The sequence below is a fragment of the Jaculus jaculus genome, chromosome 1 (assembly GCF_020740685.1).
Source record: "Jaculus jaculus isolate mJacJac1 chromosome 1, mJacJac1.mat.Y.cur, whole genome shotgun sequence".
In the NCBI taxonomy this organism is placed as follows: domain Eukaryota; kingdom Metazoa; phylum Chordata; class Mammalia; order Rodentia; family Dipodidae; genus Jaculus; species Jaculus jaculus.
In genome coordinates this window covers 124,154,518-124,168,514 of record NC_059102.1, presented here as the reverse complement: position 1 = coordinate 124,168,514, position 13,997 = coordinate 124,154,518, and the positions used below count along the sequence as shown (strand labels likewise).

The 13,997-nt window shown below is 48.9% G+C and overlaps 1 protein-coding gene across 3 annotated transcripts in view; it reads right to left on the bottom strand.

The window, feature by feature from the left end:
- Positions 1-8,658, bottom strand: part of LOC123457619 (kynurenine--oxoglutarate transaminase 1) — a 34,381-nt gene extending 25,723 nt beyond the window's left edge. Inside the window, exon 1 of one of the 3 annotated variants that reach the window (XM_045141516.1) lies at positions 8,533-8,658. The gene's annotated coding sequence lies outside the window, so the exon portion shown is untranslated. The remainder of the gene's footprint in view (positions 1-8,532) is intronic. The other 2 variants (XM_045141519.1, XM_045141517.1) reach the window with 2 other exon arrangements.
- Positions 8,659-13,997: the final 5,339 nt, after the last annotated feature.

Sequence of the window (13,997 nt, the reverse complement as noted above, 5' to 3'; positions counted from 1 at the left end):
TGAACAATCTTCTGACCCCGGGGAGAGCCGACCCACAAGCTAAGTAGCCCTGCGCTAGCCAACCCTAGTGAGCCACGTGGCCCATGCAGATAGGTCCACGATTAAGGAAGCAGAATTAGTTAAGCAGCCTCAGCCAAATAGGGACTTGTTTATCCCAGAGAGCGCTCGCTATCGGGCTAGCGGAAGGCGGAGGCCGACGCCATCTTTAGGGCGCGGCACATCGCAGCTCTCCACACCATGGTAATTCCCCCCCCCCACACTTTCCCCTTTGAAATTCCATTCTCCATCATATTACCTCCCCATCACAATCATTGTATTTACATATATACAATATCAACCTATTAAGTACCCTCCTCCCTTCCTTTCTCTTCCCTTTATGTCTCCTTTTCAACTTACTGGCCTCTGCTACTAAGTATTTTCATTCTCACACAGAAGCCCAGTAACCTGTAGCTAGGATCCACATATGAGAGAGAACATGTGGCACTTGGCTTTCTGGGCCTGGGTTACCTCACTTAGTATAATCCTTTCCAGGTCCATCCATTTTTCTGCAAATTTCATAACTTCATTTTTTTTTTTTTTTTTTTTACCGCTGAGTAGAACTCCATTGTATAAATGTGCCACATCTTCATTATCCACTCATCAGTTGAGGGACATCTAGGCTGGTTCCATTTCCCAGCTATTATAAATTGAGCAGCAATAAACATGGTTGAGCACGTACTTCTAAGGAAATGAGATGAGTCCTTTGGATATATGCCTAGGAGTGCTATAGCTGGGTCAACATTTTATCTTTAGTGCTTTCAATGTCATGAGCTCTCTGCGAGCTCCTGTGAGGAGAGGTTTTTGTGGCATCACTTCCACAGGAACATCTTCATCGAGTTCCGTAAGAACACGCTCCTCATTGACGTCATCTGAAGTTCATCTTCAGGAAATATCACTGGCTACAAATGGACTTTTTCAAACAGGAACTGCCACAGTGCTGGTCATGTCCTTCCTTATGGCACTGTAGGCCCTTGCAAAGGTTACCTTCAGTTTTCCTGCTTGCCACATGCATGTCTTGATCAGCCAATTTCCTTTTTTTTCACAGTACAGTCTTGCTCTAGCCCAGACTGACCTGGAGTTCACTATGTAGTCTCAGGGTGGCCTTGAACTCATGGTGATCCTCCTACCTGTCCCCTGAATGCTGGGAAGAAAGGCATGCACCACACCTGGCCCAATTCCCTCTTCTGACAATCCATTTTGTAAAATGCTACAGGGTTCATAGGGCTTCATCACTGAATGTCAGGGGGCAGGACAATTTGCTTTGCTGCCCTGCCCCCAAACTAATACTCATCGAGACCAATCAGCAACCGACTCTGGAAGTAGGAACATGCTGGTCACCACTGATAGGTATGCCTCATTTCCATTCAAATCTGTGGGTGAAGGATGAGCTGCAAAGTTCACAAGTGATACAACAACCCATAATTAACATGGTTACTGACATTTGAACCATGTGATTGAGGGCTGGCATTACCTAACTAAAGCTTGGCTCCCGAAACTCACTTGTATCAGCATGGCAAAGCAAGGGCTGTTTAATCATGCATGAGTGTGGGTGCAAAAGTGTTTCAAGAGACGTTGTCAGATTATTAACACTGGCTTCCTTTGGGCTAGGGACTTACAAACTTACAGTTATTTATTATTTTATTTATTTATTTTTTGGTTTTTCAAGGTAGGGTTTCACTCTAGCCCAGGCTGACCTGGAATTCACTGTGTAGTCTCAGGGTGGCCTTGAACTCATGGTGATCACTCCTACCTCTGCCTCCTGAATGCTGGGATTAAAGGTGTGTGCCAACACACCTGGGTCTTATTTACTTATTTATTAGAGACACAGAGAGAGAAAGAATGGGCATGCCAAGGCCTCTAGCCACTGCAAAGGAACTCCAGACATATGTGCCACCTTGTGCATCTGGCTTACATGGGACCTGGAGAATCGAACCTGGGCCTTTAGGCTTCACAGGCATGCACCTTAACCACTAAGGCATCTCTGTAGCCCCAGATTTTTTTAAAATATGGTTCATTGGTAGAGCAGTTGCCTAGCATGCATGGGACCCTGGGTTCTATTCTTCATATGGCTGCAAACTCCATATAAACATGCAGTAGATTAGTGATGGTCAGGGGTTGAGGGTAGAATTTCTCACTTGAAAGGAAGAATAAGGGGTAAACTGAGTCAAGGTATTTGATCAGGTTACAAACTCCTTAAGACAACCATCAGGTTTGCCTAGAGTGTATAGAAGAGTGAAAAATGTCACTATAGAGCCCCTCCTAAAGGAATCAGATGATTACATTTTTAAAACCACTGGAAGATAAAAGGAATCCCATCAGAACCAGAACTAGATGGTAAGATTCAACTGCTGAAGATTCCACATGCTTGGGCTGCAAGGTCATTGAGAAATCAAGACGGAACTGAGCTGAAAACCTCCTCTCTGTTTATCAGCTGACAGAAAGATGGAAAAAGCTGCCCTGCATGCAGCCCAATGGGAGAGAAAACTCATCCATGGTGATAAACAGCAGTGGATATTGCAAGCCTTAAGATTGGTCAGCTAGTTCTCTATGTAAGGCCAGGCTGGCTTTGAAGTCAGGATCTTCTCCTGCCTTAGCTTTCCAAGTGTTAAAATTATAGGCATGGTTGGGCATGGTGGCACATGCCTTTAATCAGGACGCAGAGGTACGAGGCTCCCCATGAGTTCATGGCCACCCTGAAACTACACAGTGAGTTCCAGGTCAGCCTGGGATAGAGTGAGACCCTACTTTAAAAAAAAAAACAATTACAGGCATGTTTTGTTGGAGGCAAGCTCACTCTGTAACCCCAGGCTGGCCTTGACCTTACAGAAATCCTCCTACCTCAACCTCTTGACTAAAGCAGTAAGCTATCACACCCAGATTTCCATTCTTTGTTTTGTTTTTCTCGAGATAGGGTCTCACTCTAGCCCAGGCTGACCTGGAACTCACTCTGTAGTTCTAGGTGGGCCTTGAACTCAAGTAGTCCTCCTACCTCTGCCTCCTGAATAGTGGGATTAAAGTTGTTTATACCACACCCAGCTCCGTTAGTTTTATTAGGAAGCTTTCTTAACTTTTTGTTGTTGTTTGTTTCTTCAGGTAGGGTGTCACTCTATTCCAGGCTGACCTGGAATTCACTATGTAGTTTCAGGGGAGCCTCAAACTCAAGGTGATCCTCCTACCTCTGCCTCCCAAGTGCTGGGATTAAACGTGTGCACCACCATGCCCGGCTCTTATTTTTATTTTTCCACATGGTTTAGTCCCAAGTTGTCTTCAGTGGAGACCAGGAATGGTGAAACATATTTCTATACCCAGAAAACTGAGGCAGGAGGATCCCAAGTTTGAGGCCAGCTTGGACTATATAGGGAGACCCTATTCCCCCTAACAAAAACAGGTCTTCAGACATGACAGAGGAATGCTCAGCACTGAAATATTTCTACCACACCGTCCAAGGCTCAGGGTCCATTGTGGAAGAGGTGGTGGAAAGAATGTAAGAGCCAAAGGAAGGGTAGGACTCCTTACAACATGCTCCTCCAGACACAAAATGGCCTGGATATCCATGACCTCGCAGGCAATGCCTGACACTACCCACACAAGACCATCATAATAGGAAGAAATGATGATGACATCAAAATAAAAGAGAGATTGATTGAGAAGGGGAGGGGATATGATGGAGAGTGGAGCTTCAAAGGGGAAAGTGGGGGGAGGGAGGGAATTACTATGGGATATTGTTTACAAGTATGGAAGTTGTCAATTAAAAAAAAAAAGGGGGGGCTGGAGAGATGGCTTAGCAGTTAAGCGCTTGCCTGTGAAGCCTAAGGACCCCGGTTCGAGGCTCGATTCCCCAGGACCCACGTTAGCCAGATGCACAAGGGGGCGCACGCGTCTGGAGTTCGTTTGCAGTGGCTGGAGGCCCTGGCGTGCCCATTCTCTCCCTGTCTCTCTCTCTCTCTCTCTGCCTTTTTCTCTCTCTGTCTGTCACTCTCAAATAAATAAATAAAAATGAATAAAAAAATATTTAAAAAAAAAAAAAAAAAGGTCTTCGTTGAAGCCGGGTGTGGTGGCGCATGCCTTTAATCCCAGCACTTGGGAGGCAGAGGTGTGAGTTCGAGGCCACCCTGAGACTACATAGTGAATTCCAGGTTAACCTGGGCCAGAGTGAGACCCTACCTCGAAAAACCAAAAAAAAAAAAGGTCTTCATTGGGTTAAAAAAAAAAAAAAAAGATTGGCCAGCTAGGCTAAATGATCTAACAGGTACAATAGTGGCATGTCTGTTATAGGGGGAATACATGCCTGTTACTGAAAACCTCATTAAAAGCCTATGGCAGCTGGGTGTGGTGGCGCACGCCTTTAATCCCAGCACTCAGGAGGCAGAGGTAGGAGGATTATTGTATGTTCGAGGCCACCCTGAGACTATATAGTAAATTCCAGGTCAGCCTAGGCTACATTAAGACCCTACCTTGAAAAAAAAAAAAAAAAAGAGAGAGAGAGAGAGATCCCATAAAACAACCATTAGGGCTGGAGGGATGGCTCAGTGGATAAGGTGCTTGCCACTGAAGCTCAAGTATGTATGTTCAGATCCCCAGATCCCACATAACAGCCAGAGCCATGTTAGGCTTCTGTAATTCCAGCATATTGATGGTGAGATAGGAGGTAGAGACAGAATTTCTGGGAAGGGACTAGAGAGATGGCTCAGCAGTTGAAGAACTTGTGTGCAAGGCCTATTGGCCTTGGTTTGATTGCCCAGAACATACATACATACATACACACACACACACACACACACACACACACACACACACACACACACACATATATATTGCTGGGCATGGTGGTGCACGCCTTTAATCCCCGCACTTGGGGGGGGCAGAGGCAGGAGGATTACCGTGAGTTCAAGGCCACCTTGAGACTGCATAGTGAATGCCACGTCAGCCTGCACTACAGCAAGACCCTACATTGAAAAAACAAAAAAAAGAATGAGAGGGTTGGAGGAGATGGCTTAGTGGTTAAGGCACTTGCCTGGGAAGCCCAAAGACTTAGGTTCAGTTCCCCAGTACCCACATAAGCCAGATGCACAAGGTACTGCATGTGTCTGGAGTTCATTTGTACTGGCTAAAGGCCCTGGTGTGTCCATTCTCTCTCTCAAATAAATAAATAAAGTTTTTAAGAAAAGTTTTTTTTAAAAAAAGAGCAAGAGAGAAAAAGACCCAAAAGAAAACATGTAAAGAAGAAAAAAACGTTTCCCTGAAGAAAAGGATATCTTAAGATCTAACAAGGACTGTGACCCTATCCCCAAGGCCTTGGAATTGACTGAGAACAAAAATGACTTCTGTGGCTATGATATCACCAGGGGTTAATGGAGATCCTGCACATGACAAATGGCGATCCTGAGTGTGACAAACAGCAGGCACCCCACTGTTTATTCCCTTCTACAGTTTGAAGAGCCCCAGGCCAGCTTGACAAATGAAAAGCCCACAAGAGATACGGAGCCCAGCAGGAACTTTGCGGAACTGTAGACTAGTTTTCTGGGTACAGAAAGACTCAAAGCATGGAAATGACTTACCCAAAGTCAAAGTCCCAGTAAAGCACACAAGGTCCCCAGCAGTGAGTCCAAGTCTCTGCTTTTGCCCTCAGGAACAATGAGAAGGCAGAATCACAGTTATGGAATTTTTTTTTTCCCCAGGAATGGTTTGTGACCCATATCTGTTGGGACAAGCATGAGAGAGACTCCTCCCCTGCTAAGCCACAGTGATATGCCTGGCTATGGACACAGAGGTCAGCCTCTTCTCTGGTAGCTAGGTGTGTCACTGCACCATGGCATTCTGAGAACCCCAGCCAGTGAAAATAGCCAGGAAGACAGGGGGAGCCTCCTGTCCTGAGACCTGCACCTTTCTTGACTCACCAAGGAGTGCTGCCCTGGGGACAAAATGGAAAGGGGGGCTGGAGAGATGGCTTAGCAGTTAAGGCGCTTGCCTGCAAATCCAAAGGACCCTGGTTCGATTCTCCAGGACCCACGTAAGCCAGATGCACGAGAGGACACATATGTCTGGAGTTCGTTTGCAGTGGTTGGAGGCCCTGGCATGCCCATTCTCTCAAATAAATAAATAAAATATACTTAAAAATATTTACTAATAGAATACTCAGGAGCCATAGATCGTTGTTAAAAAAATTTCAGTGCCAGGGATGGGATACTTTCCAGTGAGTTGTTGGCCAGGGAGGTCCCTGCTGCTGTCTTATCAAACTGCTCAGTAAGCACTCCTCTTAATGTTCATCCCTTATATTAATGCTATCCTCACTTTTGGTAGAAAATCTTCTCTTTTCAGATGGCAGTGACCTTGGGGTGACTCAGAAGGCACCATGGTGCTGGAAAGAAGTGACAGGAGTACTTAGTACTGCAATATCTCTATCACACCTTTCAAGGCTCAGGGTCTATTGTGGAAGAGGTGGCAGAAAGAATGTAAGACCTGGGCTGGAGAGATGGCTTAGTGGTTAAAGCGCTTGCCTGTGAAGCCTAAGGACCCCGGTTCAAGGCTCAGTTCCCCAGGTCCCACGTTAGCCAGATGCACAAGGGGGCGCACGCGTCTGGAGTTCGTTTGCAGTGGCTGGAAGCCCTGGCGCGCCCATTCTCTCTCTCTCCCTCTATCTGTCTTTCTCTCTGTGTCTGTCGCTCTCAAATAAATAAATAAAATTAAAAAAAAAAAAAAAGAATGTAAGACCCAAAGGAAGGGCAGGACTCCTTACAACATGCTCCTCCAGACACAAAATGGCCTGGATATCCATGACCTCACAGTGCCTGACACTACCTACACAAGACCATCATAATAGGAGGAAAAGATCATGACATCAAAATAAAAGACAGACTGATTGAGATGGGGAGGGGATATGATGGAGAATGGAGTTTCAAAGGGGAAAATGGGGGAAGGGAGGGCATTACCATGGGATTTTTTTTTTTTTTTTGGTTCTTCGAGGTAGGGTCTCACTCTGGTCCAGGCTGACCTGGAATTAACTCTGTAGTTTCAGCGTGGCCTTGAACTCACTGCGATCCTCCTACCTCTGCCTCCCGAGTGCTGGGATTAAAGGCGTGCACCACCATGCCCGGCGTGGGATATTTTTTATAATCATGGAAGTTGTTCATAAAAATTTTTGGCCAGATGCACAAGGGGGCACATGCGTCTGGAGTTCGTTTGCAGTGGCTGGAGGCCCTGGCGCGCGCATTCTTTCCTCTCTCTGACTCTCCGTCTCTCTCAAATAAATAAATAAGTAAATAAATAAAAATAACAAAAAAATTGAAAAAAAGAAAAACAATATTTACTACTAAAAAAAAAGGTCACCTCCTGAAAGAAGCCCTCTCTGACTCCAGACAACTTGGGCCCATCTCTCCTCCTGTGTGCTAAGTTTGTCAACACATGGCCAACTGCTGAGTTACCTGGCTACCCTCCCAAGACTGGAATAGTGTGTGTGTCTTGTTCACCAACAGACCCTTAGCGGTTGGAAAAAGGGCAGTGTGGCCTTGGACTTCATCGTGGGCTCTGCCCCTGTTTTCTGTTTTTCACTCTCTCCTTCACCTTGTCTCAGTCTCACCTATCATAGAGGAACATGGCTTTTGGAAGTCTGACAACAAAGAAAGAGCTTCTTAGGAGGGGGCAGGTAGGCTAGGTCTCAAGCTTTAGTGTAAAATCCCCTAGCACCCAAACTCCTGCTTATTCCCATCCTGACTGTGCTTCCCTAAATTCCCCGGCTGCTCTCAGCCTGTCGCCGCCACACAGGAGAGTTGACACTAGGTACTAACTCAACAGGTTACTTCTTCCTTTTACTTTGATTAATCTACATCGGGGCCCGCGACTTTAAGTCCCTCCTCTTCCCGGGTACACAGGACCCCGGTTAGCCTCTGTGAAACCTCCGGTGAGCGCGTATCTCAGCAGAAGCGAGGTGCGTACGCGGGAGATATCTCCACCCCCACCAACAGAAGCCCCGCTCAAGGCTGCTCTGAAGCAGCGGTTTTCCGCCCAAGTTATCTCGCAAGTCGTCCCATGTTAATGCACACCACACCGGTCCCGTTTCACATCGTTTTCCAAAGTGTGAATTACGATTGAATCAACAGCCACGACTGCTGTCAGCGTGTGTGCCGTGCGCTGGGAGGCCCCCAAAGGATCCACGGAGATAGATACACGGCTGGCGACTGAGGACTTGGGACTCCGGTTCCAGGCGCAACTCGGCCCCGAGCTCGCGGTCACCCGGGCTTCATCTTCTCGGCCGGGAGCGTGGATGTGGGGAGGGAGAGGAGCAAGCCCGACGGGTCCCCGCGCCCGAGTGCAGAGCTGCCAACGGCGCGCGCAAGCTGCTCCCAGGGGACGGATCAATCTTGCCGAGAAGCCACACGACACCCACGAACAGCACAGAACACATCAAGGGGCTAACAGAACCCTCAGGAAAAGCTGCCGGTCTCAACCAAGCCGCACGACCTCGGGGCAACCACATCCCCGCAACCAAGTACTTACTTCAAGCCCAGACGCTCCACCACATCGACCGCAAATGAATTCCCCAAGGTTGCAGAGGCTCCTGTTTCTTTAAAGAGGCCGGTCCCTCGCCGCGCGACTTCCGCCCGGAAGAAACATGGCGCCAAACACCCTCGGAAGGGGTCGGGAAACAGTCGCGATCCCTTCATAAAGATGGCGACGTCCCGGCGGCCGCGTTCGCGCATGCGCGACGTCACTTCCGGGGAGGGTGCTAAGTGGCGCAGTGAGAAAAAAAAAGCAAAACAAAACGCAGCGCCAAAGTGGGTGTTCTGGTGGTGGTGAGACGACGTAGCAGAGAGCTGGGGCTGCCTGCTCCGCGGCCGGGGGCGGCGAGCCCAGGTGAGTGGGACGAGTGGGGGCCGAGGACACGAGCTGTCTCGTCACGAAACCCGCTCCGATGCGCTCCCGCCACCTGCCCGGCCCCGCACGCCCTGGGCGGTCCAGGCTCTGGTCGCCGGCGCGGTCCTCCCCGGCCCTGCGCGGCCGTTCCACACGTTCGGGTTCCCGCCGGCGCCCGGGCTCCAGACCCCTCCCGGGCACCCCCGTGTCTCGGTGCTCCTCTTACCCGGAGTTTCCGCCCGGCTCCCGCAGACCCCACGGTCATCGTCCCGGTCCCCGGTGATCCGTGCCCCTCCAGACACAGTCCCTGGCTTCCAGAGGTTCCACCTTGGGCCCTTTCGGGACAACTGCCCTCAAGCCCCTAGATTCTCCCAGTTCTGAACTCCCAGCTTCCTGGCGCCACCATCTACCCTCGGATTCCTCCCTCCTCTTAATCTACCCTGGACAGTTCCCTGCCATGGGGCAGTACCGGTGTGGGCTGAGGTTTCCTGGACGACCTGCTCTTGACGTGAAACTCCCAGGTTCTGTCCGTGTCCTGTCCCGTGCATCCAAAGAACAAGAGTGTCCGATCTAGTGAGGCCCTGGAATGAGTGAACTGTAGCTCCCAGGCGGAAATAACAGCTAGTTTCTGAGAGCAAGAAAATTAAGAGCTAAATGATAGAGCATGGAGAAGGGTTGTAAATTCCAAGGACCTTATCCTCCTTGGAAGGCATTAGTAACACCTTTAACCCGTGCCAAGCTGGCAGACAGACACAGCAGAAAGGGGAGGAAGTTGGCTGTTGGGGATACTAACTGCTGAGGAAGGGGTGAGGGAATGTGTGCAGAGGCTCAAGGTGGTGCCAGTGACCAGTCACACTGGTGTTGAAATCACTAAGGTAATGCCATCTTGTCCTGATTAGGCCCTGACTCCATTTTGTGCCTGCTCAGGCACTTTTAAGCCACAAGTCCTCCAGACAGCCACGTCAGCATTGACAACACATTCAGGGCTTTCCATGACTCTGACCATGGCCCAGATGTATAACCAAAATAACCAGAGAATGTATAACCAAAGTAACTCCACATGTATAACCAACATAATGACAGATGTGTAGTCATAATAATAATAATAGTAAAGGCTGCCGGGCATGGTGGCGCATGCCTTTAATCCCAGCATTCAGGAGGGAGGCATAGGTAAGAGGATTGTTGTGAGTTCAAGGTCACCCCAAGATATATAGTGAATTTCAGATCAGCCTGGGCTAGAACAAGACTCTACCTAGAAAAAAAACCAAAAGCTATTCCAAGGTTACCTTAACCTACATCTCACATTGATATCATGGTTTATGTGGTTTTTGCCTTTATAAACTATACCCTTGAGCTTCAGAGTCGAAAATTCTGGCATTAGCCCCTCTTGGTTGCCAGCTTAATAAAAGGACTCTCAATTGGCTTAAGAATTGTGGTGGTGTAATTCTCTCACTTGGACTATAACAGTGTTCTCATGGTGAAGGTCAAGTCCTCATACAGCTGTCCAGGGGAAGCAAGAACAGATGAATGGTAATGGAGGACCTGCAGTGGAAATGCTGGGAGTGATGGCAGCCCTGATTCCCTGTCTTCCTAGTCCTAGTGCTTGTCTGGGCTGGTGTGTAATGGCATGGTGGACCTCACTTGCCCTTTTCTGGGTCCGTGGAGCATAGGTAAGGGACTGAAATATGTAACCTCTCCCACACTAGAGAGGTGGCTTTCTGGTTTAAGGTGCTTGCTTGCGAAGCCTGCCAGCCTGGGTTCAATTCCCCAGTACCCAGGTAAAGCCAGATACACAAGTTGGTGGTGCATACACCTGGACTTTATTTGTAGCTGCAAGAGATCCTGGCATGTCTTCATGCCAGTGTTCTCTTTCCCTCTCCCTGCCTCTCTTCTTCCCTTTCTCCCTCCCTCCTCTTGGAGGGGAGGATGTGACTACTATCCAGAAATCAATTACATGAATTTCTTCACTGCACCAAGGGCACACTTGTTAAAAAGCTGTTCCCTTACAACTTTAAGTGGCCTTTATAGAGAGCAGGGTCCTGAGGATTGTCCCAGTGGGGTGGGTGGGTGGGCTTAGTAATGTGCCTAGAGGAAGCAGAATGAAGGAACCAGCCTGATATTGACACCCTCTCCTGAGACTGGAGGTGATCCCAGCTTCTCACGTGGGAACACTGAAGACCAGACTGATGGGAACTCAGGGGAATGGATGTGGGTTCCCGGAGCCTAGTACACTACCTACCTCTCCATCACTGAACTCATTCACTCAACTGTCTTCAGTAATGGCCTGCCTCCTGGGACTGGGGCTAGGAAACATGTCCGCAGCCTTGTCAGAGCTGCAGTCTGGAAGGAGACTGACAGCAGGGCACAAAAGCGCAGGGCCGGGTTTTGTAATGACAAAAGTGGTAGGCTTGGGTGAATGCACAAGGGTGCTCAGAGAAGATCCTTTGAGTACAGAAGCCCAGTCTGGTCCCAGTTCTTCCATGAACAAGTGACTGTGTAGACTTGGAAGGCACTCCTCTCCTGGTTGAAGAAGAAGATGACACAGAGGTGGCCTGGATGGCCTGAATACCTTTCTGGCTCTAGGCGCTTTCTTGCCTGGCTGTGGGTTCCCTTGTGGCATGTTGACTGCCTGCTGATATGTAGAGTCCAGAGACTGGCTTTGGTTTGGGTCCTGATCCTTCCTAGACCATTCAAATGCTAATGTCCTCCCACTTTCTGACTCACTCCTGTCAGTGATTCAGCCTTCTCCCCTACCTGTGCCATACTTCAGGCTCAGGCTGCTTTCACCACACTCCCCCCATCAACAAGTCTACAGCGGTGCCCATACTTCTCCACAGTGCCAGCTTGCCTTCAGGTGAACAGCACCAAGAGACTGCACATGGCCAGTGCTCCCTGTGTGCATGCTGACTGTAGAGGGTGTGTGCCTGCCCAGCTCACTCTCTCGTCAATCCTGTTCAGTCATTTTCTTCCTCCAGGACTAGATCTGGCCAGGGAGGAGAGTGCAGCACTCTCTGGATGCCACTTTCTCTCCCCTGCTCTGCCTCCAGCCTGAATTGCTCTCCTCCCATTCCTCCCTACCCAGAGGTCACTGAGTCCCTGCTTCTCCAGGAGCCTCTACTGACAGCTCTGGTCTGGGACTCTGGTCTTGGATCCCCAGCAGAGCCTCACCTCCCACTGCTTGGAGACTCAGAGAACCAGGGTGTGTGGGGCAGGCACCCTTTCCCAGTAGCTCCTTTTGCCCCAGAGCCATGCCCACGCACTACCAGGTTTCTGTGACCACTGGTAGCACACAGGCTCCTCAGAGTTCCATATGTGGCTACTAACAGTACCTCTTACTCCCCTCTAGGGTGACAGCAGCCATGCAGAAAAGGACCCCGTGCACACAGCCAGCAGAGCTGCTCTGAAGTGAGCCTGACGCCTGTCTCCCTCAGCTGCCTGCCACAGTGCGGCAGGGGGCAAAGGCCAGCAGCATCTCCGTCTCCATCTCTACCTCCTTTGGGTCCTCATGACAGGCCCAGGACATCTGGAACAAAGAGGGGCTGGATATAGTCCGTTATACAGTGGATAGCTGAGTGGCACCTAATTGCCGTACTTTCTTTTTTCAAGGCAGGGTCTTGCTCAACCTGGAACTCACTATGTAGTCTCAGGCTGGCCTCGAACTCAGAGTGGGATACTCTGCTTCCCGAGTGCTGGGATTAAAAGCATGAGCCTCCATGCCCAGCCATTGTTGTGCTTTTAAAACCCAGTGCAGTTACATGGAACCTCTGATTTTAAAAATATTTTATTTATTTCTTTTTGAGACAGAGAAAATGTATACACCAGGGCCTCCAGCTGCTGCAAACAGACTCCAGACTCATGTGCCACCTTGTACAGCTGACTTATATAGGTACTGGGGAACCAAACCTGGGTCCTTAGGCTTCACCGGTAAGCACTTTAACTGCTAAGTCATCTCCAGCCCTTCTGAGTGCTGGGATCAAAGATGTGTACCACCATGCCTTTCTTGCCTGCCTGCCTGCCTGCCTGCCTGCCTGCTTTCTTTCTTCCTTCCTTCCTTCCTTCCTTCCTTCCTTCCTTCCTTCCTTCCTTCCTTCCTTCCCTCCCTCCCTCCCTCCCTCCCTCCCTCCCTCCCTCCCTCTTTCTTTCCTTCCCTCCCTCTTTCTTTCCTTCCTTCCCTCTTTCTTTCTTTCTTTCTTTCTTTCTTTCTTTCTTTCTCTCTCTCTCTCTCTCTCTCTCTCTCTCTCTCTCTCTCTCTCTCTTCTTTCTTTCTTTCTTTTTAGGTTTTTCAAGGTAGGGTCTCACTGTAGCCCAGGCTGACCTGGAATTCACTATGTACTCCCAGAGTGTCCTGGAACTCATAACGATCCTCCTACCACTGCCTCCCAAGTGTTGGGACTAAAGGCGTATGACACCACACCAGGCTGTTTATTCTATTTTTTTTTTCTTTTTTTGGTTTTCCAAGGTAGGGTCTCACTCTAGCTCAGGCTGACCTGGAATTCACTCTGTAGTCTCAGGATGGCCTTGAACTCATGGTGATCCTTCTACCTCTGCCTCCCAAGTGCTGGGATTAAAGGCGTGCGCCACCACACCCGGCTCTGTTTATTCTTTTTTTTTTTTTTTAATTTTTAAATTTTTATTAACATTTTCCATGATTATAAAAAAATATCCCATGGTAATTCCCTCCCTCCACCCCGACACTTTCCCCTTTGAAATTCCATTCTCCATCATATTACCTCCCCATCTCAATCATATTCTATTCTTAAAAATATTTTATTTATATTTATTTATTTGAGAGAGTGAGAGATACAGGAATAGGTAGGTAGAGAGAAAGATACCGGGATAGGCAGGTAGAGAGAGAGATACAGGAATAGGCAGGTAGAGAAAGAGAGAGAGAGAGAGATTATGGGTGTACCAACAAACTGCAAACAAACTCCAGATATGTACGCCTCCTTGTGCATCTGGCTTACGTGGGTCCTGGGTAGTTGAACCTGGGTCCCTTGGCTTTGCAGGCAAGTGCCTTAACCGCTAAGCCATCCCTCCAGCCCGTTTATTTGTTTTTTGAGGCATGGTCTCACTCTAGCTAAGGCTGTCTTGGAACTCATTCTGCAGCC